This window comes from Alexandromys fortis, unplaced genomic scaffold (genome assembly GCF_014885135.2).
Source record: "Alexandromys fortis isolate MF-2015 unplaced genomic scaffold, M_Fortis_MF-2015_v1.1 scaffold_102, whole genome shotgun sequence".
In the NCBI taxonomy this organism is placed as follows: Eukaryota; Metazoa; Chordata; class Mammalia; order Rodentia; family Cricetidae; genus Alexandromys; species Alexandromys fortis.
The window spans coordinates 5115882-5143328 of NW_026067984.1; the positions used below are offsets into that span (position 1 = coordinate 5115882).

General features: G+C 45.8%; 1 long non-coding RNA gene across 1 annotated transcript in view; it reads right to left on the reverse strand.

Moving 5' to 3' along the window:
* LOC126511568 (uncharacterized) overlaps positions 1 to 27447 on the reverse strand; it is an 857731-nt gene that overhangs the window by 193543 nt on the left and 636741 nt on the right. The gene's annotated exons all lie outside the window — the stretch shown is intronic.

Here is a 27447-nt window from a genome sequence, read left to right on the forward strand (position 1 = left end):
AAACTAACAACAACAACAAAAAAAACCCAAAAAACAAAAACCAAACCGAACAAAACACCAAAGCAAATAATCAAACTACCCAGGAAACACTCTGATAGAATTACCTCCCCATCGTGGTCCCTGGGGTGTTTGAGCACTTTTGTTCTTTCTAAGATGGCTAGGTCAACACAATTCTATTCTCCCACATAACCTCCCTTACATGTTCTCCACATTGCTCTATTCCCTGGAATTCTGACTTGTAATTAATTGTGTCAAACAGGTGAACATGGGAAACCTACTTCTTGGCGGCAAAGTAAAGCACATGAAAATGAATCCTTCTGAGTACAGGGATGAAGGGCGCAACCCAACATCCCATTCACCGAAGACAGAAACAGTGTTTCAAAATAAACACATTCTAGTGATAGTTTTTTTTTTCAAAGTGGCCCGTTGAATGTTTCTTTTTATTCAACAATGATAACAAAATAAGCCACTATGTGGATACACGACAATACAAGAATACATTTTGAAACAATTTTGGAGAAGTCAGATCCCTCAAAATAGGGTACAGTGTGTGTGATTCCCTTTTTATAAAAGTTTATATAATGTAAATTAACCCCTGTTGGCCAAACATGGCAAATAGAACACATCAGTGTTTGCGGAGGCTGGTGGGCAGAAAGAACCAACCAGGAATGAGAGCAAGGGGGTGACAGACATGCTCTGAATCTGACTATTGTGCAAGTTTCACACATGTGTGCATGTGTGTCACATCTCATCTTACTGTGCAACCCATTGTGCTTTGAGCCTACGTAAATAAAAAGAAACAGCAGCAGAAAAGAGATTGATTCTTTTTCAGTGGAAACTTTCAACACAGAATACTAATTACCTCAAGAGCCATGTTTCTTTGTCACTTTATAGCTATTTTTGCAGGTTTCGGTTTCCATGTAAGTCATGTCCGGAGGTTCTGTTTACCAAGCATTTGGACATAACAAGGCTTCCAGAGGCACGGGAAGAAAAAGATGTGAAATTCATCTTTTCTGTGTGGCTCGGTTCTCCTTGGAGCTATTCCAGCCCATGAGCCAGCATTTAACGCGGGGGGGGGGGGGGGGGGGCGGGCTCTCTCTGCCTTCACCTCACCGTGTCTAGCTGCCCTTTCTTCTGCCCTTTCTCCTTACTCGGGTGCTTGAAGTTCTGTGGACTAGAGAGGCTGACAGCAGCAGTCGGGGGAGAATCAGGGAGAGTTCAGATGATGGGGAGGAGGCTGGGCTCCTCAGCAAAGAGAGAAGGCTGCAAGCAGACCAAGGCCCCAGCAGGAAGGAAAAAAGGAAGGGGAACCGGATCAACACACACACACACACACAAACATACACAGAGAGAGAGAGAGAGAGAGAGAGAGAGAGAGAGAGAGAGAGAGAGAGAGAGAGAGAGAGAGAGAGAGAGGTCTGTGAGGGAGGGCAGGTGGAGGTGGGGCCCAGGGGCCCTTCTACCTCCTCGTATTTTCCTGCCTTTCACTAGTATACATTAATTTGGCACCTGTAGTAAGAACACTTGAGCTATCCAGGAGCAATCCTGCTCAGTGCTGACTGACCTCAGGACTCACCCAGAGTAGCCCTCCATTTTCCATGGTTTTCTTTCCAAAATTGAGGCACCAGGGGTCAACAGATCAGAAATAGTACATGGAAAATCCCAGAAACAAACAAAAAAAAAAGGTAAATTTTAAATTACATACTGTTCTGAGCAGCAAGATGAAATATTTTATTTGTTTTTAAGATAGGACCTTCCTTATTCTGTATCCCCAGGCTAGCCTCAAACTCATGATCCTCCTGTCTCAGCTGCTAAGTGCCAGGATTGAATATGAGCACCGCCACGCCTAGACAGTGCATGATGAAATTCTATAATGTCCACTCCAGCCCAGGACCTGAGTCACCTACGTCCAGGGTGTCCACATTGCTTGTTACCCAAATGTCAGTCATTTAGTCAATCAGTTATCAAATCAGCTGTCGCAAGTGTGACAGTCAATCAAAAGACTCAAAGCTTTGCTAGTTATTGCCAAGCTCTTGCAGGGACTCATTTATAAGTTAGACATCATTATAAGAATATACAGCCTGTGTAGCGTGCATTCTAATTGGTCTTAATAATAAAAACACGGAGTCAGATATTGGGGTAAATGCTGAAAGACCAGAGAAGTAAAGGAGCCAGCCAATAAAGAGACTTTTTACCTCTATCAAATCTTCAGATGGAAGGGAGCAAGATCCTGCCTCCACAGACTACACTGAGCTCCTGTCTCCTCCCACCTTATATTCCTCTCTCTGCCCAGCCAAATCACTTCCCATCTTTAATCTCCACCTCCCTAGTGCTGGGATTAAAGGTGTGAGCCACCACTGCTTGGCTCTGTTTCTCTTTTAGACTGATTCAATCTTGTGTAGCCCAGGGTGGTCTTGAATTCACAGCCATCTGTCTGCCTGTCTCCCGAGGGTTGGTATTAAACGTGTGTGCCACTACTGCCTGACCTCTATGGCTAACTAGTGTGGCTAGTTCCACACTCTGATCTTCAGGCAAGCTTTATTTGTTAAAGCACACACACACAAAAATCACCACAGGTATGCACAGGGGAAGATAGCGTATTTGATTTGGTATTGTTTGCAGTTTTAGGTCCAGTGTGAGTTACAGAATGCACACCCCTCAGATAAGGGGAGACTGTGCACTTAGGGCTAGGGACAAGACATCAACTAATACAATATCTGAAAAGCAGGTAGATGTTTGTGCCTTGGGGAGACTAGAAATCCCAGCTAGGATAACTCAGCCTTGCTTCTTCTGTAAGACTGCAGAAGGAGGACAAGGAGCAAGCACAGGAAGGAAGGGGCTGACATTGCTACTGACTTCTGACCGTGACTGTCTGACCGTGGTTCCAATGGTGCTCCGTGCATTGAAAATACTTGCAGGGCCTCCCTGAGAGGCTATTAACAGTCCTAACACAGCACTTGGCATTCCAAACACATTTGAACCCACAGTGTGCCCTGTAAGAGAGTAAGAGCCACTCTCTACAGGTGAGGAAATTGAAGCTCTTAGGAGCAGAGTGACTGCCCCCAAACCAGGAAACAAGTTCAGGTACTGGGACTTGAACCCAGATATGTCAAACTCAAATCTCCACCTCTTTTTTTCTACAGCAGCTCCCTGTTCCCCTTTCCCTAGGTAATGTGTTCTGTTCTTGCTTTTGGGTGCTCCAGGCCAAGGCCCTGCATCCCTGGTCTTATAATGGGTTGTCAGGAACCTTGTTGGCTGATGAAGGATTTAGATACAGCACTACCATATCCGGAACAGAAACAAATAGACGGGGGAAAAAGCAGCCTGGGCCTTGGAAAATGATTCTGGAAGGTTTGTGAGGTGAGCTGCATGCTCTTGCCCCTCTGAATCTCCCTTTATTCCTAGTAGAAATTGCTGACCTCTGTGTCCCCTCTTAAAGCTACACCCTAAGCAATCTCATGATCAAGAGCTCAGGAGGAAACAGACAGGTGCTCCCAGAGCAGGGTGCCCCAAGGGTTACAAGGACGCACATACTGAGCTGCCTCTCCGTGAGTGGTGCCATCAGGAGGTGTCTGACCCCACTGGGGCCCCTGCTGTTAATTTGCAAACTTTCTCTAGTCTTCCAGAGGCTGTTGGTGTCCTCTCGCGTTAAGGCAAGGAGGGAGTGGGTGCGGGATGCACAAAAAAGAGGAAATGAAAGCTCTTTGGGGGGAAGGCGACTGTGACAAATTGGAAGGCAGAAAGGAAATATTAGCTCACAGCAGAGAAGCAGAGTGGACGGGGGAAGAGGGAGCAAAGCTGTCTGTAGCCCCTGGGCCAGCAGAGTGCTGATTTATTCTCTATAAAGAGAGATGTGTTATCCCCCTCCCACCCCCAGCCCCCGTCAAATGATGGCGGAGAAGACGGTTGCAGAACACCGTTGAAATGGAATAGAATAGTCTGCAGGGGTATCCACAGAAGCTCTCAGATATCGTCTCGTGTTCCCCACCAACTTGTTTTCATTTCAAATTGCCTACAACAGGTGCCAGAGTCTGGGCAAAGTATAATATTGTACCTTGCAACAGCTGGGTGCAGGGGAAGCGTAGATAGTAAAGAAAGGTTACACAATGTGACTGGTCTCGGATGGCCCCGGGCAGCTCTAGAATTTAAAACATTTCCTTGTCCTCCAGTTAAATTGGGCCCCACGGTATGTGTTCTGTAACTCAATATGAAAAGCTGCTGATGGATGTGTTGATACCGTGGCCACCAAAGCTGGCGGCGGGCACCTGCAGGGACACGTGCACCCCGGGCAGGGGTGGGGGAGGGACAAAGCTCGGCAAAGACAGCCCTCTCCACGCAGGCTTGGCTGGGTGCATGCTGGTAGTACTGGCCCCTACCAATGTGGAAAGATTCCAAGGGCTTCTATGCAAATGCCAGGCCACACCACGACCCGCCTCAAGTTACAGCCCTGCAGAGTAAACCCCACTTCACTCCTAGGTATCCCATGCCGCTCTTTTTCTCCTGCCCAGAGAACATATTTGCATCAAATGAGTGATGTGATCTGTTCACATTTGATAGAAAAAAAAGGAAACACCTAAATTTCTCTTCTTTGTGGCAGGCAGGTGAGGGCGATGTGAATCTGTCCCACAGCTGAGCACCAGAGGCTCTAAAGGGACTTTCTTTTTATTTGTCTATTTTATTCTTACTTTATATTTTGTGCACATGTGAGTGCTTACATATTTATCTGTGGATATGTCTAGTGCCTGAGGAGGCCAGAAGAGGGCATGGGCTCCCCCTGGAACTGGAGTTACAGACAGTTGTGAGTCACCATGTGAATGCTGGGAATCAAACCTGGGTCTTCTGGAAGAGGAGCAAGTGCTCTTAACCACGAACCAGACCCTAAAAGGACTTTCTTAATTGGATACTATGTCCTTACTATATGAACATAATCCAGTCCCCCTTTCCCTCAGCTATCTTCCATACGTGATCTAGGATGGCACAGAATGTTCTCATTGGACAGAAATCTGAGTGCCAGTCAGAATTCTGAGCCGCCAGCAACAGAAAGCATAATTTTAGCATGAAAAGATGTATTAAAAAGATAAAGTTTAGGTCACACACTTCCTGGGGCCGCACAGGGCTGCACCTTTGTATTATTAGCTGCAGGGCTTGCCTGGTGAGAGAGTCTGCACTTCCAGGCAGTCCCTGATTCTGGGATGCTGTGGTTGGTCACATTCAAAGCCATGTGGGATGGGGGAGCATCTCTGCCAGACCAGAAACAAGATTTTTCTACAAACCCTGTCACTAGCAGAGGGCATGTCTGCATTCACACAGCCTTAGATAACTAGCCAAGTGGAAAGCATTGGTTAGAACACTAGAAAACGGCTGGTGGGTGACATTTAATGAGGAATTTCAGAAGGTAATCTGACATTTTGCTAGGTTGTGGGAGGGACCACCATGTTCTCTGGGCAAACCTCTGTCCCCAGACCCTAGCATAATGCCTGACACTTAGAAGGGCTCAATAAGCATTTGTCGAAATGAATTGAAATTGAATTTTAAATTTAGAAGCACCCTTACCAGGGGCAGATTGCCAGTCACTATTGCAAATTAGTTCTAGTAAATCAAAGTAAATTAGAAATGTGATCAGACCCAGACTCTTTAAGTCTAGTGGCACTGTGCGATTCACATCCACCGCAGCGTTTGCCCTTAGGTCTTTGGGCTAGCGGCTTGTTTTCTAAGCTCAATGACAGCTTTGCTTTTTCTAGAAGCAATTAGACATGTGGGTGTGTGTGCCTGTGTGTATCTGTGTCTCTGTGTGTGCCTTTGTGTGCCTGTGTGTGTGCCTGTCTTTGTGTGTGTGCCTATGTGTGTGTGTGCCTTTGTGTGCCTGTGTGTGTGCCTCTGTGTGGTGTGTGTGCCTGTGTGTGTTCCTCTGTGTGTGTGTGCCTGTGTGTGTGCCTCTGTGTGGTGTGTGTGCCTGTGTGTGTTCCTCTGTGTGTGTGCTTGTGTGTGTGTGCCTGTGTGTGTGTGTGTGCCTGTCTGTGTGTGTGTGCCTCTGTGTGGTGTGTGTGCCTGTCTGTGTGTGTGTCTGTGTGTGCCTGCGTGTGCCTGTGTGTGTGCCTGTGTGTGTTCCTCTGTGTGTGCCTGTGTGTGTTCCTCTGTGTGTGTGTGCCTGTGTGTGGTGTGTGTGCCTGTCTGTGTGTGTGCCTCTGTGTGGTGTGTGTGCCTGTCTGTGTGTGTGTCTGTGTGTGCCTGTGTGTGTGCCTGTGTGTGTTCTTCTCTGTGTGTGTGCCTGTGTGTGTGTTCTTCTGTGTGTGTGTGCCTGTGTGTGTGTGCCTCTGTGTGGTGTGGGTGCCTGTCTGTGTGTGTGTGTCTGTGTGTGCCTCTGTGTGTGTGTGCTTGTGTGTGCGCGTGCATGTGTGTGCTGTGTGTGTGCCTGTGTATGTTCCTGTGTGTGTGTGTGTGCCTGTGCACTGCTAGGAGCCCTGAGCCTGAAGAGCTCCTTTGTGCTTTTGTGAAGCAGAATAATGGCGATGCCCTGGATCACTGACTTTAGTCTGGAACTTGGGATGTAAACCAAGCCTGCCTTGACTTTACTGCCACCTCCTGCCTTAGCCTCCCAAGTGCTGGGATGACAGGTGTGAGCCACTCCACTTGACTCCAAAGATAATTTTTTGGGCAAGAAAGGAAAGCATCATTAACTTTCACTTGGAGGTCAGTTTCCAGGGTATTTGCTTTTGCTTTGTGAGTCTTCTCATTGACAGGGGAAGGGGAGGCTCTTGCCCTGTGTGATGGGAAATTTTAAAGGCTGATTTGTAACAGGAGGATCATTACAAAACTGAAATGTTCACACCCTACTTCTCATTTCTGGATGTTTTCAGGATTCCCAAGGTCAAGGCTGGAGAGTAGAGAGTACTGTAGCTCATTCCTCTGGCAGATTCAGCAAGATAGTTCCTGTTCACATATGATTATCCCACGGATGTTGGAATTGCATTAGAAATCTGCAGGATGGATTAGGTTCCAAAATATTTATGCCAAAAATATTTCAATTGATTCTGCATGAGTCATAAATTTAGAAGTCCAGAATGTCAAGATACCCAGTTTTGGAGAACTCTCTTCTTGAGTTTAGGTGCCTATACCCTCCTACCTTCTAGGCTCAGAGATAGGGATGCTGAGACTTCTGTCTGTGGAATTCTGCCAGTAGCGCCTCACCTCCCTGTTGCCTGTTCTGGGATCTTGCACCCAACTGAAGTACCAGCTTTCTTATTTTCACCAGCTTGCAAATGGCACCTCTTGGCCTCCATAATTCCATGAGTCACTTCCCATACCAAATCCCTTCTTATCTATTTCTGTCTATACCTACATCTGCACATAATCTACTGGTTATGTTTCTCTGGACATTCCTAACTAATACAGATTCTAGTGCTTTAAAACAAGCATGGATTAGGGTCTGTAAGGTTTCTGGGTTTCTGTTTGCTTAGTTGTTTTTTTTTTTTTTTTTTTTTTTTTTTTTTTTTTTTTTTTTTTTTTTTTTTTTTTTTTTTTTTTTTTTTTTTTTTTTTTTTGAGACCGAGTTTCTCAGTGCAACAGTCCTGGCTGTCCTGGAACTGACTCTATAGACCAGGCTGCCCTTGAACTCACAGAGATCCACCTGCCTCTGCCTCCCGAGGGCTGAGATAAAGACATGTGGCACCACTGCCCAGCTATGGTCTTTAAGTTCAGTTAGATTGACATCTGAGTATGTCCATTCTCAAGGTGGAAGAGCTGGCTTTGGTGTTAATGTGTATGGGAAATTTCCTTAAGTATTTGTTTCCCTTACTGGTACAGAAATTATTTTATAAATGGTTTTCACATCCTTTAATTTTGAATAAGGTGACATCTTGACACTCATGTTCAACTCATATGTAAACTTAAATAAAAACTTGGTAATATTTTAAAAATTATCTCTGAGTGGGTTAATTATTGGCTACTTATTTTTCCTATGGTTTTCAGTTTTTCAGTAATGGAAATGTCATGCTTTTATATAACATATATTCAGAAGGGAATATGTGTTATATATTACATATGTTATATATATATGTGCATATATGTTACATTTATAAGGGAATATATGTTATAGGCATTTTTGTCTATATTGCCATTTGTGGGTTCCGAAAAATCATGCAACAAAAGTAACAGTTCTTATGGGGGAAATAGAATTGGCCCAATTCAGGCAGACCTGTAAAGTTTGAAACCAGAATACTGATAAAAAGTCACAAGCAATCCTAATAAAAAAATATTGGCATAAGTAGAGACCTGGGGCTAATATTTTCTCTTTTGAAATGTATCTTGCAGGACATCTGTCTGATGGGGAATTTTTCATTAGTATTAAAAATGTGTATCTTTCTTCATGAGATTGTTCTTTAGTGCAGGGTGCAGTGTCTTCTTTATCTGGACTCTTAGTCTGTCCTGTGGCTCAAGGTTTTGTTTGATTTTGCGTAACCTTGACACCCTTAGTGTTATCTGGGAAGTGGGGATCTCCGCTGAGAAATGCCTCCACCAGACTCACCTGCAGGGAGGTCTGTGTGGAGCGTCTTCTTGATGACTGACTGGAGTGGGAAGGTCCATCCCATGGTGGGCAGGGTGGCCTCTGGGTAGGTGGTCCTGGGTTGTGTAAGGAAGCAGGCTGAGGGAACCATGGAAAACAGGGCAGGAAGAAGCACTCCTCCATGGCCTCTGCTTCAGTTCCTGCCTCCAGGTTCCTGCCTGGAGCTCCTGCCCTGACTTCCCTTCACAGTGGACTGTGACGTGGAAGTATAAACCAAATAAATCCTTTCTGCCCCAGGCTGGTTTGGTTAGTGTTGTATCATAGCCACAGAGGAGCAGACTCGGCACAGTCCTTTCTGGTTTTTTCCCCTGAAGTTTTCTATGTGTTTTAAGACCTGAGGTTTTGGGTACCCTCACTTCAGCTGACATGCTTGGAGAAGACACGTTAGAGCAGTACACTTCTGCCTGATGCTGGCCTCAGCCTTTGTTGCTGAACCTCATGAGCTAATCTAATTAATTACAATCTACCCTCAAATAATACAAAGCTTTATGCATAAACGCCACCACAGTAAGTTTCCAGACGCTCCAGACCTTTGCCCAGTGTCCTATGTATTTTTGAATACATTAAATACATAACACATTGCTACTGTTTTGTTCTAGGTAACTATCTTTTGTTAGACAGATTGACTAAGAATTTTTTTTCTGATATCTTGACGTCCATTTTAACCATCTCCAGAGACCCTTCTTTTGAGTGTGAGTCTCTGTAGACATCCCCTCCCCTCTGCCAAGGAGCTCTCTAGCATTCTTTGCACGGACAGTTGTGTAATTAATTATGGTACTATAAATTCTGAAGCATCCATTAAAAATTTTTAAAGTAAAATGATAAGTCAATGCTAGAGAATAAGATGGAATTAAAACAACCCATTGGCAGGGAAATTAAAGGAACGAAGGTACGATAGATGGAAAAGTAAGATCCAACTTGAAACATCTGATAAAACACATTTAAAATAGGAAAAGTACAGGATATTAAACTTAAAATAAATTAACTAAAATAGACATGCTACACAAATGCCAATTAAAAGACCATGATCCAAATATATTTATATAAAAATAGATTTTGTATAAAGGAGGTTTAAGATGATATACCATGAGCCAGGTGATACATAGCTGTGATATTAATATTCAAGACATGGAGGCCGGCGGATTGCAAATTTTAGACTAGTCTAGGCCACATAGCAAAACCTTGACTCAGAAAAGAGATGACATAGCAATCCTAAATAAATACATATTTGCTGGGTGGTGGTGTCACACACCTTTAATCCTAACACTTGGGAGACAGAGGCAGACAGATCTCTGAATTTGAGGCCATCCTTATTTACAAAGCAAGTTTCAAGACAACCAAGGCTATACAGAGAAACCTGATCTCAAAAAAAGCAAAAAACAAACAAACAAAAAGCAAAGCAAAATAAAAAACCAAAAAAGACCAAAACCAAACAAACTAAAAAGCAATTCATACTTAGCAACAACACTTCAGAGCACAAGAAACAAAAACTAACAAAAATCAAAGAGAAATAGATAATTGTAATCAGAGATCTCAACACTCCTGTCTCAACATTAATTACATCAGACAAACTCATAGCAAAATCAGTAAGGAGACAACACAGAATTACTCAATCAACCAACCCGCCCTGAGTAGCCTCCATAGGCTGTTCCAGCCAGCAATAGCATAGTCTCCCTTCTCATCAAGCACATTCAGAATGCAAACAAGATGGGCTATTCTGCACACCAATGTTGTCTAAAAAATTTAAGAACAAGTCAGTGTAATTCTCCATATAAAGACTAAAGAAGAAAAACTCAATGATCATCTCAACAGACCGAGAGCATTTACAATCCATTTATGACAAAAACAGAAGAGTAAATAAAATCGTCAACAGAGTAGGATTCTCCGTCTGTAAAGGTGTGTTGAAAAAGCCTGCAGCCAACAGGAGACTTAGTGGTGAGCAACTAAGGAAGTTCCCCTAAGACAGGGAACAAGGTGGTAAAGCCGCTGCCTAGTATTTAAAATACTAAATAGCTGTGGGAGTCCTAGGCAGTTTGCGATAAGACAAGAAAAGTTACATGCAGTTTAGAAAATAAAAGGTGAAACCGGCTCTACTTGTAACATCGTATCAGTCCATGCAGAAACCTCACAGTTAGGAGCAATACAGCCAAACAGCTACCTCTCTGTGCCAAAGCAACCAACACTTACCAACTAAAATTCAGTAAACCCCCTTTCAGTTACAGTGCCATTTATAGCAGCACCTCAGAGCCTGAACTATGTCTTAAAAGTTGTGAAGAGTGTGTAAAATCTACACTTTTCAACTGTAAAATTTCGATGGGAGACATGTGACACAAGTAGATGGAGAGCCACCTTGTCTGCACTGAGCTTCCCCGTGATGAAGATACCAGCTCTCTTCTAATTTGGGAACCATTTCACCGTGATTTCCTCCTGGAGAAATGAAACTGATTCCAAAGCCAGTATGGGGATTAGCCTAGGCAAACAGTCAGTCAATGAGAGACGGTACATGGGAGATCCATGCTTTCTTATCTCAAGGTTTTTATCACAGTAATGATAGCCGTGCTACTGAAAGGACAGACATCTGGATCAATTGGGCAGAGGAGAGTCCAAAATTCAGCCATGCTAATGCCAACAGTGACGTTGGACAGCCAGAAGGACAGACCGTTGAATATCGTGTGGGCGGAGCCACACAAGCATAGCACAGAAGAGAAGGGGGCAGCATGGACACCACTGTAAAATTCACGGGAGAAAAAATCCTTGTGATTCCGACTTAACAACTAAGTTCAGCAATGAGTTCTTGGATACGAACCAAGGAGATTGTCAAGCTGATAAACTAGACTTCGACTAAGTGGAAAACTTTTGCTTTTTGCCAGAAAGGGATGAGAATTGTTTTCTTTTAAATTGAGGGAATGAGAAAGGGAATCAAGAACAACAACAAAATAGAATTAGAACAATAACAGGCTGTGAGAAAACATCTGTTAATCACACATCTGGGAATGGCTTGTGTGTAGACGGGGCTCTCACAGTTCAGTAGTAAACAAAAACCAAACCACTCTATAGAGAGTATGGGCAGACTGTCTTCACAGATGTGTTATCGAAGAAGCCATGTAGATGGTAGGTGCACATGCAAAAAGGTTTGGCATCGCTGTCGGTTGGTGTCTGGTGAAATGCAGCTCACCGGTAGCTCATGGAAGCGGTACTCGGAAAAGAACCCCAGCAACGTCAGGAATAATCCGGTGCTGCTGATTGGAAGAAATTCCAGTCATTTAGGAAAACAGTTTCACAGTTGCTTCAGAAAGTTCTGCGTGTGCTGATTAAATACCAAACAATCTGGCTCAGGTTACTCACCGGAATAATAACTTCCAATCACACAAAAAAACCTGCCTTTGGATGCATGCTCCAACTTTACACATAATCACCCTGAACTGGAAGCCATCCAAACCTCCTTCAGCTGAGGTAAAGCACACCGGCAGCATTCGTCTCATCCACGAAATAAGAAACAAGTTACAGATGTGGGCATGAACCGTGCTAAATGAGAGAAGCCAGTCTCAAAAAAGGCGTACACATACTCTATGATTCTATTTTTGTGTCATCCTGGAAGAAAAGCAAAACCACAGGGACAGAAAACAGATCAGTGGCTGCCTAGAGCTGAGGGGTCAGGATTGATTATAAGGGGCACAGGGGAACTTTTGGGGATGGAAAAAAATGTTTTGTCTTGATTGTGATGCTACTTACACGACAGCGTGCATTCATAAGAAATGAAAGAACGGTATACAAAAAAGGCTGATTTCACCAATGCACATAAATCATATCCCAATGAAATAGGAGTGGGGGAAAAACACTAAAATGTTACATTTAACAAACTTGTCTCTCAGCAGCTTGCCGTGGGATCCAACGGCCACAGTTTATGAAGTGGGTTATACTGTTTGCGAGGTGAGAAAATGTTTGAAGATCAGAAAGTTCAGTGTTAGTGTGCTGTGTGGGTAGTGTAGGTAGGTGTGTGGGCTTTTCAGGGAGGGGGGCTTTTCTGGGACGGGAGACGTCCATGACGTGGGACGTGAGTAACCTGCAGGTGCCAACAGTTTGCCTAATGGGAGCTTGGGGGAGGCATTCATTCACAGGGTGCCCACCCCCCACCCGTCTTGGGGTGATTCTGCACTTGGCATCTCGTAGTCCTTGAGGAACAGTTCTCGAGGTGAATCCTTCACTTAGGAGTTCCTGCCCCTGCTGCCCTGGGTGTTTTGGAGGCTGGTACACCTGCTTTCAGGGACCCTGGCCAGGAGCAGAGACTCCTGTGGTTCACGGTCACTTTATCCTCTCTGCCCACGCCACAGAGCCTGGCAGGAAGGCCATCCAGAGCAGCGGGTCAACAGGTGTACAGGCTCAGCAGGGGGGATTAGCCGTGAAAGGTCTGTCTGCCCAGACCTTGATTCTCCCAGTTCCTGTGGCTTAAGCATAGCCCTGGTGTGTTGCAGGGGCTCCTCTTCCCTTACATCCACAGGCCTGAACTCGGGCACCAATTCCTTAAGTGCCAGGTAGCCAGCGAGGGCTAAAACGATAACCTCTCATTGGAAGAACTTTACTCGCAGAAATTGCTTGTCTGCCAGACTGAGGTTCTGGGACGGTAACAGGGAGGAGGAGAGATGGGCAGCCTGCGAAGCCACTCACTCACTGAAAGAAGGGCGAGCCGCCCTGAGCAACCGATCTTTTCAGAGCCCTCCGGCCCTGGTGTGGCTAAAATTATTTTGACCCCTTTCAAGTCCACTCTTTCAGAAGCCAGCCTGGACTCTTAGATTGGGGTGAGGGGAAATGGCCGGTTCAAGCGACCAGCACTTTGGGGAATAAGGTGTGCTTTTAACCTCATGTTACTCCCCCATTTCTGCATGGTCAGATGATCTCAGAATAGACTTCCTGAGCTCGCCACCAAAAAGAGGAAAAAAAAAAAAAACAAAAACGAAAGAAAACCCTGTTGGCAGGCAAGGCCAAGACCACCTGGCCCAGAGCCAGGCTCGGGGTCAGAGCCGCCTTGGAGAGACACGACAGCGTTTGTGCAGGCTCTGATACCTGGAACAAAAATATGCCGAGCAGCAAATTACGGCTTTCAGATGTCACCGCCGCCATCTGACACGGCATTTCAGCGGTTCGTGTCTTCATTACCGGGCTGTAGCCTCCCCGTTCAGGCTGTTCCTGTGTGGGAGACAGATTTATGCTGCGTGGGCTACTGTATACCAGAGCAACAGTGCTCATCAGGGTTGTCAGGCTGATGGCCAGCCCCCTGTGGTGGAGAAGCCTGAGCCACAGGGTTGCTTTGTGGGTGGGTGCCCATGTGGGTCTGGGTCCCACGTGCGTGCCTTCTCTATGCGGTGTCTTGTAACTTTAGCCTTTAGGGACCCGCCTCCTGCCTGCAGAATCGCGCTCTGTGGTTTCTCATCTCTCTGCTTCCTTCCGTAAGGCCTCCCCCGGCCCATCTGCTAGATCCTTGCTCCCCTCCACTCCTCTCCTCTTTCAGGTGGTAACTGGACCAACACAACAATCACAGCAATACCCCTGTGGTTCCCTTTTCAGTTTCTCAGCCTCGCTCAGACTAATGGAACTGAAACATGTGCTTGCATCTAATGCCAGTAATCATATCCTGAGTGACCACAGAAAGAGAGATTAAGCCAAGGTACCTATGGTCCCTGGGGATACAGTTACAGGAAGAAAGCCTTGTTTACAGCAGCCGCCGTGTCTCGCTTCCGCCTGCCTTCCCTTTCTCCCCAGCTTTCTTAAGCCCCTTGAATATTTTCCCTATGATTGATCAAGGGGAGGGTTTTTGATCTACACTCTGATCTGTACTCTTGGGTGTAAAGAAAACACATTTCTATATCTTTATTTTCCTGAGTGTCTGCTTTGAACCGGCGTTTCCCGGCACTAGAAGCATTGCAGAGGAGATGGTGAGCCAGTAGACAGTGGACGTGGCTAGAGAAACCTGGAGACCCAGGGAAGGAGGAGAAAGGTAGGTGTACCAGGCGAGGAGAACCCAGGAAGGCTTTCAGGGAGAAGTGGCCTTTGAGATGAGCCTCGAAGAGAAGACACGATGCTGACAGATGTAAATAAAAGAAATGGTATTCCTGAGAAAGTTCCCATTGGACAGGAGTCTGAAGATGGGAAGACGCAGACGATTAGGAGATGAGCGGGAATTTAAGAGGCACTGAAGAACGCATCCATAATGTAAACTTTGACGAGCTGAAGGCCAGGCTCAGAGAAAAGGAATTTATCAGCAATGGGAGTCATTGCAGGTTTTAGAACAAGAGAGTGGCAAACTAGGGTCTCACCAGCTACCTTTGAGATTATCCGCAGAAGATGATGGGGTTTAGAGTGCAGGGGAGAGGTGCGGGGATGGGCGGGCAGAGTTCAGATGCCACAGCAATGGTCGGCAAGAGCAGACATTAAGCATTTGAGAAGAATGGAAAGGGGGTGGTAACGCAGAGAGAGGATCTGGCAAGTGGTTGAATTTAGAAAAGGAGGCCACAGTCTACCAGGGATGATGCTGAATCTAAGAGCGGAATGTGGAGGAGGGACAGACTTGAGCAGAGAGGGACCAGCTCATGCGGGGTGAAGGTGAAGGAGACCCCTGGGTCAAGATGCCCCTGGGGAGCTGAAGGTCAGGGCTGATAATGATGGAAAGGGGCGATGAGGGCTCTCTTCCTGAAGGCCCCAGAACTGAGAGACAGGGTCAAGGCGGCAGGGAAGGAAGCTGAACTGAGTGCAGCTCCCCAGGGAGAGATAGGGACACCTTTAAAAAAAAAAAAAAGAGAGAGAGAGAGAAAAGGCTAAGAGCTTCCTGCCAGGAAGCGAGGGAGGATAGATTCCTGTCACAAGCTGAGGTGGCTGAGGAGGCCCCTGGGCCCCTTAGGACAGAGGTGGGTGGAACAGGATTAGAAGCCTGTACAGGGTAGAGTGAGTGGGTGGGGAGGAAGAGTAGGTAGGCCTGTTTCCTGAGAGCTCTAAAAAAATGGGGCGGAGGTTCCTCCTTTGAGGACGGCTTAAGGGTCTTCAGTCTGGCATCCCAGAGTTGGGCTCTGCAGGCTGCAAGGGGCCAAAGGTCAGGCCGGTGCACTCTTGCCTGTGGTCACCTGTTTTCTGTGGCAGCCAGAAATGCCAGCTACTCCTCACAACAGCCGGTGAGGCACTGCCTGCCTTTGTATACCAGACGACGCTTGTCAATGTCACAAACTCGATCTCTTTCGGTAAGACCCACACATGGGTTGCTGTGGTTTCTGGATCGTTCTGTATCTCATTTTAGGGGCTACTTTAGGGTGACCGTGAAGGAAACATTAGTTTTCTACAACCTTGATAGGAGGAGCATGGAGAATGTACCCAGCGCCTCTTCTCTGTTCCTCAGAAGGAAAAAAGAGCCTGTGTCTTTGAAGGCAGACTCGGGGCTCATTGATGTCTCCTCAGGAGAGGCTGCCAAGGAGAAACAAATCTTGTAAGCACTGTGACAGTGTTCTGGAAACAGCTGCCTATTCAGACTCAGGAAAGCAGAGCCAGCGACTCACCCCCCAATCTCACGAACTTTTCACAGATAACCCTCATGACCCACCATCACAGCCTTCCATCATTCAGCTTTGACAGCTGGGCCTCCAGGATGTTGGCTGCTTCTGTCAGTGTGTGACTGAAAAACGTGTATGTACTGGCTGTGACTAGGCCTGAGCGGAAGAATGAATACCTAGAGTCCAGTGGGGGAGTGTGGATAAGTTACCTTGTTGTCTGATGAAGTTATGAGTCACCATCAGTATTTGGAAAGGGGTGGCTTCTTACCAACATACTGTTTAGCTGTTCACAGAGAGTGTCTTTTCCTAGCACCCAGCCCCTTCTATAATTCTGGAGGAATTCCCACATGTATAGTTTTGAAGGTCTCGGTTTGCTCCTTCTTGCCATGGGAGTGGAATGCAGGCGGGGGAAGCAGGGTGTGGTGATTCAGTCTCAGTTCGTCCCCCGGGACACTGAATATTGCAGGAGAGCGGTAAGCATAGTTTATAAATTATTGACAGTTACTGAAAGCCTCCAAGAGAGCATTGGGTGTCCAGCAGAGGGATATCAGGGCACAGGATCACTTCTTCCTGTGGTGACCAGGGTCGGCGCCAGCTCGCTGACCTTGTGTTCTGAGTGTTTCCTAGGCCTGTGCTGGCTCTCTGGCGCCTCTGCCCCACAGGGAATTTACCTTTTACTCAAGTCGAATTGCGTTCAGGAGTGTGGAACCTTCTAAATACAGAGCAGTTGTGACAGGACCTGAGAAATGGGCTCAGCTGGACCCAAGGAGCAAACACGGTGGACTTTTGACTCAGAACGCTTCTCTTCTGGTGGGAGAGGCAGAGGATGAAGATGTCAGTGCACACACACACGCACACCAGAGGATAGCAAGAGATCTAATTGGGTGAAAAGGCTTCTTCTGTTCACACATGATGATCAAGGAAGACCACCCCAAGGAGGCAGCGGCAGGCAGAGACCTGGACTGATAAAGCAGCCAGGAGTCTTTCAGACAAAGCCAACTCCAAGTTGACAGATCGGGGAGGCACAGTAAACGTAAAGTCACTTCTCTTTGCCTTCTAGTTTCCAGGACTCTGCCTGTTTTGATTACTGTGTGTTTGCCCCATGGATGTGGAGGACATTTGGGTCACAAAGGTGTCAACCAGCCCATCCTTGCAGAGGGGGCGAAGCAGAAGAGAACAAGCTCACACAGGGTTAGGACTGAGGACCCTAGAGGACAGAGCAGGTCACCTTAGCCACCTCCTGATACCCAATACGAGCTGCATGCAGACATCAGGAGGATTAAGTTCGTGGTCTGTAGAAGCCTTAGCACCACGGGCGTAGATGAAGAGTTGGAATTTGGCAGTCACTAATGTGACTGTTCTTATCAATCAGTAATCAATTGAAAATCTATATCCTGTGCCCTCTTGGACTTTGCCTATTATTTTCTTGTATTGAGTTTATGAACCACAAGGCAGATATTCGGGTTACATTTTTGCCAAGGAACAAATACAGGTCAGCTGCCACTCACCGTTGGTTTCTCTTTTTATCCGGTGGCACCCACGAACCTCTGGCTGTTTTTCTTGGCACACAAGGGACAAAGTGGTTCCCCTTGTCATCCCCTCACCCCCTGGTCATTAAAACAAGGGGTAAGGACACAGGTTGGAAGGGACCTGCTTCTAGATCCCTCCTTCCAACCTCCTCATTGCCACCTTCCTCTTCTTCCTTGTCTGCCTCCTCCTCACTTCCCTCCTCTTCCTTCCCTCTCACCATCACCACAACTTTCCCGTTCTTCTCCATCCTGCTGGACAGCTGTCTTGAGTACTTGAAAACATCTCCCAGAGGAAGGGCCGATAGCGGAGCCTTGAATGCATTCCATGTTGTTTACCTCACATTTGGCCTTACAAACTCCCCATCCTAAAGGCCTTGACCGTACTTGCCTTGGTCAGATGACCCTTAAGTTAACTGATTCTGAAACTGTTTTCTCTTTCGACAGCAGATCTGTTCTCATGGCTCGGAAAGTGTGGCTCCCATGGTTGGAGTCCCAGGGCAGGCTGAAATGCTTGCTGTTTCTTCTTCTCAGGGTTTCCCCCAGTGCTGGTGGTCTTATTTTCTCTTTGAATTAACTTGCACAGCCTTCTCAGGTTGGCTTCTCCGTAGTCAGCATTTGCAAATGTTTACACCATCACAACAGAATTTTGGACGGCTCTGTGGGGCAGTAGAAGAAAAACTTAAAAAGATTACCTTGACCCAATAATGCCAACCCTGGGAAGTGTTTTTAGAAAATCATCAAAGACACAGCCAAAAGTGTGGGTATAAGAATATTTATTTCAGTGCTGGCTATAATAGTAAAGAAAATAAGGAAAAAATCCATAGAAATTGCTTAAATAATTCATGGTGACATTAAGAAGTCATTCCTCTCACCCTCCTGTGTGTGTGTGTGTGTGTGTGTGTGTGTGTGTATGCTTGATATGTGTGTCAGTCAGATTTATGGGCCTGCAACATATACCCAAGATAATCAAATTATAACAAAGAAAGATGTATTTTTGATCCACCGTTTCAGAGGTATCAAACCATGATTGATTGGGCCTGTTACTTTCTCTGTGGATGGCATACCACAGCCACAGTCAGTGAAGGGGCAAAACCCTTCACCTCATACTTAGGATGTGGGAAAGAGGAAGATGAGGGAACTGGGGCTCTACAATCCTCTTCAAGGGCAAGTGAGCGTGACTGTGAGGTATGTGCCAGAGATGATGCTTGCAACCATGTAAGGAGTTCTCAGAGACCACCTGTGCTAGCTGGCTTTTTGTCAATTTGACACAAGCTGTAATCATCTGAAAGGAGGGAACTTCAATGGAGAAAATGCCTTCACAGGATTAACCAATAGCAAGCCTTTGGAGCATTTTCTTGATTAATGATGGATGTGGAAAGGCTTAGCTCATTGTGGGTGCCAAGTTTGGGTAGGTGGCCCTCAGTGGTATAAGAAAACTGGCTGAGCAAGCCATGAGGAGCAAGTCAGTAAGCAGTGTTCCTCCATCACTTTTGCTTCAGTTCCTGCATCCAGATGCCTGCTTTGGTTTCCCTGCATGATAGACTAAAACAATACATTGAAATAACCCATTTTATCTCCACATTGCTTTTGGTCATGGTATTTTATTATAGTAATAGAAACGCCAAGATACCTCCACTCAGGTGAGGGATGGATTATTGGCTTCACCGCAGAAGAGTTTCAGGATGAGCAGAGATGAAACAGAATAGAAGAGAGTAGAGAGATTTTAATGCAGATTTAAACACATGGGAAGGGAAGTGCTCCCAGAAAGGACAGGGCACAACCAAACAGGCTTTTCATGAGAAGTTCATGCTTAGCTAGGTGGCTATTTTATAGTTGCCATAAATATGATTTTCGTGGGTTCTGAAGTTGTGAGTCAAGCAAGCATAGGAGATGGTTTGGCCTAGGACTCTACTGGTTTTAACTGTGCACACCCTCCCTGTCTTATAATAACATACGTGACAGCCTAGTTCGTTTACCTGCACACACTATACACATATACCCACCTCCCAATAAGGCACCTGGCAACTTCAGCACCCCTTTGAACATCATGTCAATTGGGCTACATATTCCTCTCTATGAACAGTTGTTTGAGTTTCTCTGCCACTAAAACAATCACATTAGCTGGTTTCTATTCAGATGTATTCATGATGTATCCTGAATGATGGAAATTTAAAGGCTCTGTTCAGCCTAGTTAAGTGAACTCTTAGGGCAGGACCCCTACTTACCCTCTTATGCCTATGCATGCGTAATTAGGGTTGCCTATGGCTAAAATGAGATACATTATGGGGAGAGACATGCACCAAAGGAAAAGAATATATAACTTAATCTATCAATCAAAATGGAGGGCCCCCATTAGCCCTTAATAACTAGCTCCTTCTGCCCTTAGATTTCATTACAAGGAAAAGGACCCCAGGCTGGGACCTGGGACCCTTGAGTACCTTCACTCATGTGGTCTGCCATCACTGTTGGCAGGGTTTCCCTCTCTGGTCTGTATTCTGAATCAAGTTCTCTTGTTCCTTTGGGAAATCTGTGTAGCCCTTGTTTTCAGCTCTCTGGGAAGGAGGCTGAGAACCTGGAAACCTCCAACCCCACACTGACCTCGGATCACCGGTGACAGAGATGGGTTGTTAAGAGATTTAAATGGGATCTTGGGCTGGCTGCTGAGTGCTCTAGGGTTACAGCTGATATGTCAGCACCCTAAGATGGCTCCAGGAAGTGATGTTTTGACTGTAACTGGAAGTCAATAGTCTTGTTTGTAAGATTCCTTGGACATTTCTGGGAAAAAAATGGAAGGCCAAAGTCAAATTCATATATACTACAGCCTTTATGCATAGTTTGTTGCCATTTTCACATTATCATCTTAAAATATCTTTCTAGGAGAAAAATATGGTGTCTATGTCGGCAAACACACAGCAGACGTTGTGCTGGGATGCTTGATTATCACTTGGAGACGGGCTTCAGCCAGATTCCCAGAAGAAGGCTCCATCCCACTCCCTTGTCCCCCCTAGTCTTCCTTCTTTTCACTCTGCCTCACACAGGGTAACGATTAGACCTCACACGCGGCCATACGGTTTCTAATGGTTTCTACCACCTCTCAGTAGAGCTGAGCCGAGTCAAAGCTTTTAATACATGGGTCTTCGGGACACATTCCAAATCTCTCTTGCCACCTTGATTCATTCTCCATCCTCCAGAACTGGTGCCTTTTGTTTGTTTGTTTGTTTGTTTTTTGTTTTGGTTTGTTTTTTTCCTATGGGAGACCCGGTAAGGGGGCATCAGAAGATGGGGTCTTCATTCTGGCTGCTTTTCCCCTTGCGGCCATGGATGCCACCAAGCCTCACCATCCCTCCTTGCTTTGCAAACCACCCTGGGTAACTGCTCCCTCCTAGCTCAGGTTCAGCTTCCATTCAGCAGCTTCAGTCCCTCAAAGGGCCCTCATGAGGCCAACGGAAAACAAGCCGGTTGTGGTGGTGCACACCAGTAGGATTTGCTGAAGGAAAACAAGATGCATTTTCTACTGGGACTCTACATGATGCAATGCAAAAAAAAAAAAAAAAAAAAAAAAAAAAAAAAAAAAAAAAAAAAAAAAAAAAAAAAACAGGCTTATCATATAAGGTGAAGTGACAGAATAAGGCTGGAAACTACAATCTCAACATAAATAAATATATTTAGAAAGAGAAAACATTCATACACAGAGGAAAAAATAGTATAAAGAATCATCGAGGACCTGTCACTGTGTCACTGCTGGAAGACTGCAGGCTGGTTTTTTTCTTTTATCTTTGCACAACTTTATATTGTTGTTTTTTGTTGTTGTTGTTCCTTGTTGAGACATGGTTTTGCTATGTAGGCCAGACTAGCCTAAAACTTGTAACTTTTCTTCTACTTTGACCTCTCAAGCACTGACATTCCAGCCTATCTTGCGCATTCGTAGAAATAACCGTGTATCCCCTTTAAAGGGAAAAAAATACATTTAAAAACAAAACTGAAAATGAAATCAGCCATCTGCAAATAACAGATCATAAATTTTGAGTAAATACATGATAATATATCATGACACATCCATATACGTAAGATATTGTAGCATAGAAAGACATATAAGTATTTCTGTTACAGGAGGAGGGGGCCGCTTGTTGGTTCCCTGCCGTCCCAGCTAGCTTAGCCCCAAAATAACCACACAGAAACTGTATTGATTAAATCACTGCTTGGTCCATTAGCTCCAGGATCTTATTGGCTAACTCTTACATCTTAATTTAAACCCATTTCTAGTAATTTGTATATTGCCACATGGCAGTGGCTTACCAGGTAAAGTTCCCAGTGTCTGTCTCTGGCGACTCCATGGTGATCCGCTGCTATTACACCCTTCCTTCTCCCAGCATTCAGTTTTGTCTTCCCTGCCTATGTCAGTTCTGCTCTACCAACAGGCCAGGGCAGTTTCTTTATTCATTAACTAAGACAGAAGGACCTCCCATATCATATTTCAGTAGGAGTTGTGCTAGGTCTCAGCTCTTATCCATCATATCATACCCACTGCTGAGATACTTTCCTACACCTGCCTGGTGCTTATTATAACTTGTAGGGTTGGAAGCTTCTGGAGGCTGCACTTGTCTCAGCTCTGGCCTTGTGTTCAGCTGTGCTTGAGGTAGGGTGGGGAGGAGGGAGAAGGGGCCTCAATCTAGCTGATAGATTGGGCTGAGCAAGCCAGTGAGGGTATGTATGGATCACTTCATGCTGGTGGACATACTGAGCAATCTAGCTTCCTACTAGCAAAAGTCATGTCTCTGTGCTTAGCTTCAGTAACTTGCTACAAACATCATAGTGATTTAGCTGGTTAAAACTAGCACTTACACTTATTTAATGTTTATTTGTTTACTTATACAGGTGTGGTAGTTTGAATGTAATTGTGCCTCATAAGCTCATAGAGAGTGGCACTTATAAAAGGTATGGGCTTATTGGAGTAGGTGTGGCCTAGTTGGAGGAAGTATGTCACTGTGGAGGCAGGCTTTGAGGTCTCATATATGCTCAAGCTACAGTCAGTGTGGTAGCCAGTTCACTTCCTGTTGCCTGTGAGTCAAGATGTAAGAACTCTCAGCTCCTTCTCCAGCACCATGTCTGTCTGTATGCTCCCTTGCTTCCCTCAATGAGAATAATGGACTCAACTTCTGAACTGTAAGTGGGCCACACCAATTAAAAGTTTTCCTTTATAAGAGTTGCTGTGGTCATGATGTTTTTTCACAGCAATAGAAATTCTAAGACAGAAGTAGCTCACTACAGGTCTGGCTGGTCTGGAACAGTCTATGAGAGCCAGACTGCCCTCCAACTCAGAGAGATCCACCTGCCTCTGTCTTCCAAGTGTGGCATTAAAGGTGTATGATATCACACCGTACTTAAAATAACCTCTCACTCACAGTTTTTCCAATACCCCTATATAGAGGCAGCCAGCTGGCTACTTACCCACATGAGATAAAAGCAATGTGTATATGGACATATACATATGTAGGGTGGGTGGAATTTCATGTCAGTAAATCTCTTCTGTCAAGCTTGACTTTGTTCAGATTTCTTTTGTATCTCCTAAATCAGTCTGCTCCTTTGTTGGTAATCTGAGAGGACTGTGTTTTTAAAAGAAAACAAATTCCACGAACATAAGCACTACTTACTAGGCCATGGTTGCTTTGCAAGCTTCAGTTCTGGGTGTCTGCCTTTCAGGCTGCAGGTAGAGCCTGGCAGAGCCCCAGACCACTGCTTGGCTAATCACAAAAACGATGAGGAACTTTGAACCCTTATATAGCCATTGCAATGTGCACGGTTTCCAAGAACTTTCTGCACCCACTTAATCTTCCAAACTGGTGCTTGGGCTTGGGGGTGGTCTTCATTGACTCTACATTGCCGTGACAACACGCTGACCAAACCCAGCTCTGGAGAGGAAAAGGTTTAATTGACTTCCACACTCCAGTCTCAATCCATGACTGAGGGAATCAGGGCAAGAACTCAGGCAGGAGGGGGGCAGGAGGCTTGGAGGAGCAGCGTTCCTCATTCCTGGACTTGTTCTCCTGGCTTACCCAGCCTGCTTTTTTATGCAACCCGGGACCTCCTGCAGGGGTGGAACCACTCATAGTAAGTTAAGCCTTTCTACATCAATTAGCAATTAAGAAAATGTCTCATAGGGCTGGAGAGAGATGGTTCAGTGGTCAAGAGTACTGTTGCTCTTGCAGAGAACCTGAGTTCAGTTTCAAGCACCCCACATGGTGGTTCACAACTGTCTGAAACACCGGTTTGAGAAATCTTTTGCCCAGGGATAGGGGGACGAGGGGATGATGGGAGGGGTCTCTGCAATCACCACAGCTAGCAGAGTAATGATTAACAAGAGGCAAGAAAGTAGTTCTGTTTAACACAGCTAAGTAGGCAGTGTTGTTTCAAACTTCAGGAGTCTAACCCCGAGTAGTCTATTTTTGGCATGCTTAAAGATAGCGTATTTTGGTGAAAACTTCCTGGTGATAATTAATTCAGAGACCTGTGTGCACAATAAAACACAAAGTCAGCTAAATAAAGATCCGATGTGACTACATCGAAACTTTGTGGAGTATACGTGACACTTCCCATAAAGATGGATTCTATAGATTGAAGAGGAAGAGGGAAGCAAGCTCATCGTACAGGTTGGGGAGGATCGTATGTGTTCTCAGCCACACAGCACAAAGCACGCCATTAACCACATTTGTTCCCAGTCTTTTGAGCGGATAACAGGTTCTGCATCCCTTCCTTTCCTGGAAGAACCCTGTATGCTTAACATTCCTGGCTCCTCCCATGCACATGGACCTCCTTGCCTCCTGCAGAATCCTATGTCCTCTTCGGGCCTCCACAGGGACTAGACATGTACACGGTGCACATAACACTCATATACACAGAATAATTTTTTTTTATTTAGAAAAAGAAAGGAAAGAAAATGCCCCACAAACATCGTCCCAAGTTGATGGATGGAGGCCATTCCTCAACTGAAGCTCCTTCTTCTGGATGACTCTAGCTTGTGTCCAGTTGACAAAAATTAACTGGCAGGGGGTGTAGCTCAATGATGGCATGCCTAGCACACATGAGGTCCTGGGTTCAATCCCCTATACACACAATAGCCTTGTTATTATCCTCATGTCATGGCTAAACTTGTCAAACATAGGAGTGAAAGAACTCACTTGTGGCCACAGGCCCTGTGAGTCAGCAGCAGACTGTTCCAAACCCTGCAGGCTGACACCACAGGTTCCAACTCCCTAGACCTTTCCGGACTCTTCACCAAAGACATTGGGTGGAGTTTTCAGGTCTCCAATCCTATCAAGTCATTCCCGGAAGCCTGAGTTCACTGGCACTGTTCTGGGGTTTATTCCCAGGAGCCCTTGGCATTCCTCAGAGATGGGTAACTGGGACAGCAGCCCAGCTCCTCTGGACCTAAATCTGGCTTGACTGGGCATCCAAGTGGCCCTGTTCATGGTGTATCATAGAGGCTGCCTCAGCACTAGGACAAGCTGCATGCTGGTGTTCCCTGAGCCAGGCTTTCCCGCACACTCTTGCTGTATGAAGGAGAAAATAGTGTCAGAATCACGAGGTATCCTTCGTAATGACCGGTGTCCTCCCAGGGAGTTAGAAGTTACCCTGCAACCAGACGCCTTGATGCCCTCAACTCTGGAGGCGAGCGTGGTCTAATTGCCTTCATCTGCGAAGAGCCGGGGCCTGGGAGCAGCCGAACACAGCAGGACTCTCGAAAAACCTGCTGCAGGTTAAAAAGCAGACCTGCCTTCAATTTATTAAAAGCCTTGGCATTTTTTTTCCTCCCACTGAGCATTTTAAAATGCAATTAGACAAAGTGGAATACTAATCAGGCAAAGGGATTCTGAAGTTTTCACATGGGGAAACTTTTGTTTTCGTGCCCTTCCTTCCGGGGTGTTTCTGTTGTGACACAGGACACACTGGCAGGCCCATTCAGTCCATGACCACATTCCTGAGGACCCAGATGCCCTGTAACCACCCACTGGATTGCCATGCTGCTCCGTGTCGATGCCAAGGACCCATCCTTCTAGCGCCCTAGTGTATAGACACTGGATCACTTTCCCCCTAAGCACAAGCTTGGGTATCTGAACTTTGAAACAAGTTCCCTAGGTAACTGTAAGACACAGTGGCACTTTTAAGCCACTTCACAACTGGGAAGTGGATCCATATCCACATTCTATAACACCGAACCCTTAGACCAACACACAGACTACAGTGTGAAAACCCACGGTGCTTTGCTGGATGGCTGGATGCAATTTCACGGGACAAGTTAGGGACTTTGTGGGGTACAGAAGGGAAGGATGGTCCTCCCCCACTCCTTAAGAGAGAAATACAGGAAACAGTGCTCCATATGTCAGGAATCTCATCATTTTAATTTTCTTAGTACACAGGGGTTTGGCAGTATGTATAATATACAATGAGAAATGAAGCAGCGTCTATGATAGCCTGTCACTGCTGGCAGAGCCATAACCGGAAGATATGAGCTGATTTAGACAGGCAAGAGTCTGCCCGTGAGGCTGCTGTCCATGCTACAACTTCCTAAAGGTGGTAGATTACTGATGTTTTGGAATTATAGCACCCGCCTCCCCCTGCCCCCACACACATGTGCCCACTGAGTTATAGTCCCTGTGCCCTGTTGAGCCTGCTACCTTCATTAAAGCAGGCTGCGTTAATCAGTTTTTCATGACTGTGATGAAACACCTTAGGACAACAACCTAAAAGAGGGAAGAGTTGCTTTGGCTAATGGTTTCAGCCCATGGCTAGTTATCACCCCTGCCGCTTTGGCTCCTCTGAAGCCCATGGTAGAGGAAATGGCTCAGCTCAGAAAACAAAGAAAGGAAAGGAAGCAATCAAGGTCCCACAATCCCATTCAAAGGCACACTTTCTATGATGTAACTTCTTCTTCTCAAGACCTAACTTTCCTGTCCCTAAGCACCACCCCTTAGAGGCTCCACAGTCTCCAGATAGTGCGCATCAGACCTTCAATGCACACAACCCTTGGGGACATTCTAAGTCTGAACTGCAGCTGTGCTAACGTGTTTCACTGTCCTGGGTTTACTAGCAGATCAATGGATTCAGGATTCAAGCACCTGTGAGCCACACTGGGGCAGCAGTTCCCACTCCACCAGCTTCTGCTGTCCTGTTCCCTCACTCACCCAGCCTTCCTCTATGGTTGAATGTACAGGTAATCAGATACAGTCTTGCTCTTTAAAAAGAAACCATTTGAAAAGACTTGCAACAAATTCATGAGCCCAAGCAGGGCATTTCATGTTGAAAGAGGAAAACCAGATTTGGGCACCAGCCAGCCTTATTTCCTCCCTCTTTCCTTTCTCCTTTATCCCTTCCCTGCTTTACTGTGCTCCAAATTACTGCCTTCCACACATGTGTTGCATCTGATGCAGGGCTGCATTCCCTGCCATTTTTGCAGCAGCCCCCAGATCCACAGCTCTGTGATCAACTCATAAAACATGTAAAGGGAAATCATCACCCAGGCAGGTTGTTTGGATTTCAAACCCTCCTGGTATTTTCCTGTCCCTACGCTCTTCTCCACTGGAAAGCCCATCATCAATTCACTGTCCCTAGCCTATGCCAAGTCTTGGCCATTTGGGCATGCAAATTAGCCTCCCAAGCTATACGGATATTGCCGCTCATGAATATTGCAGGGCTTATTCAGCCACACACCCCATCCAGCTTTGTCTCAGCTTGCTCATTCACCTGTAGCTCCAAGTGGCTTCCAGTTCTTGGCTCTTAGTGGGCCGGCCGATCCAACACACCTGGGATAAGTAGGACCACAGGTTTG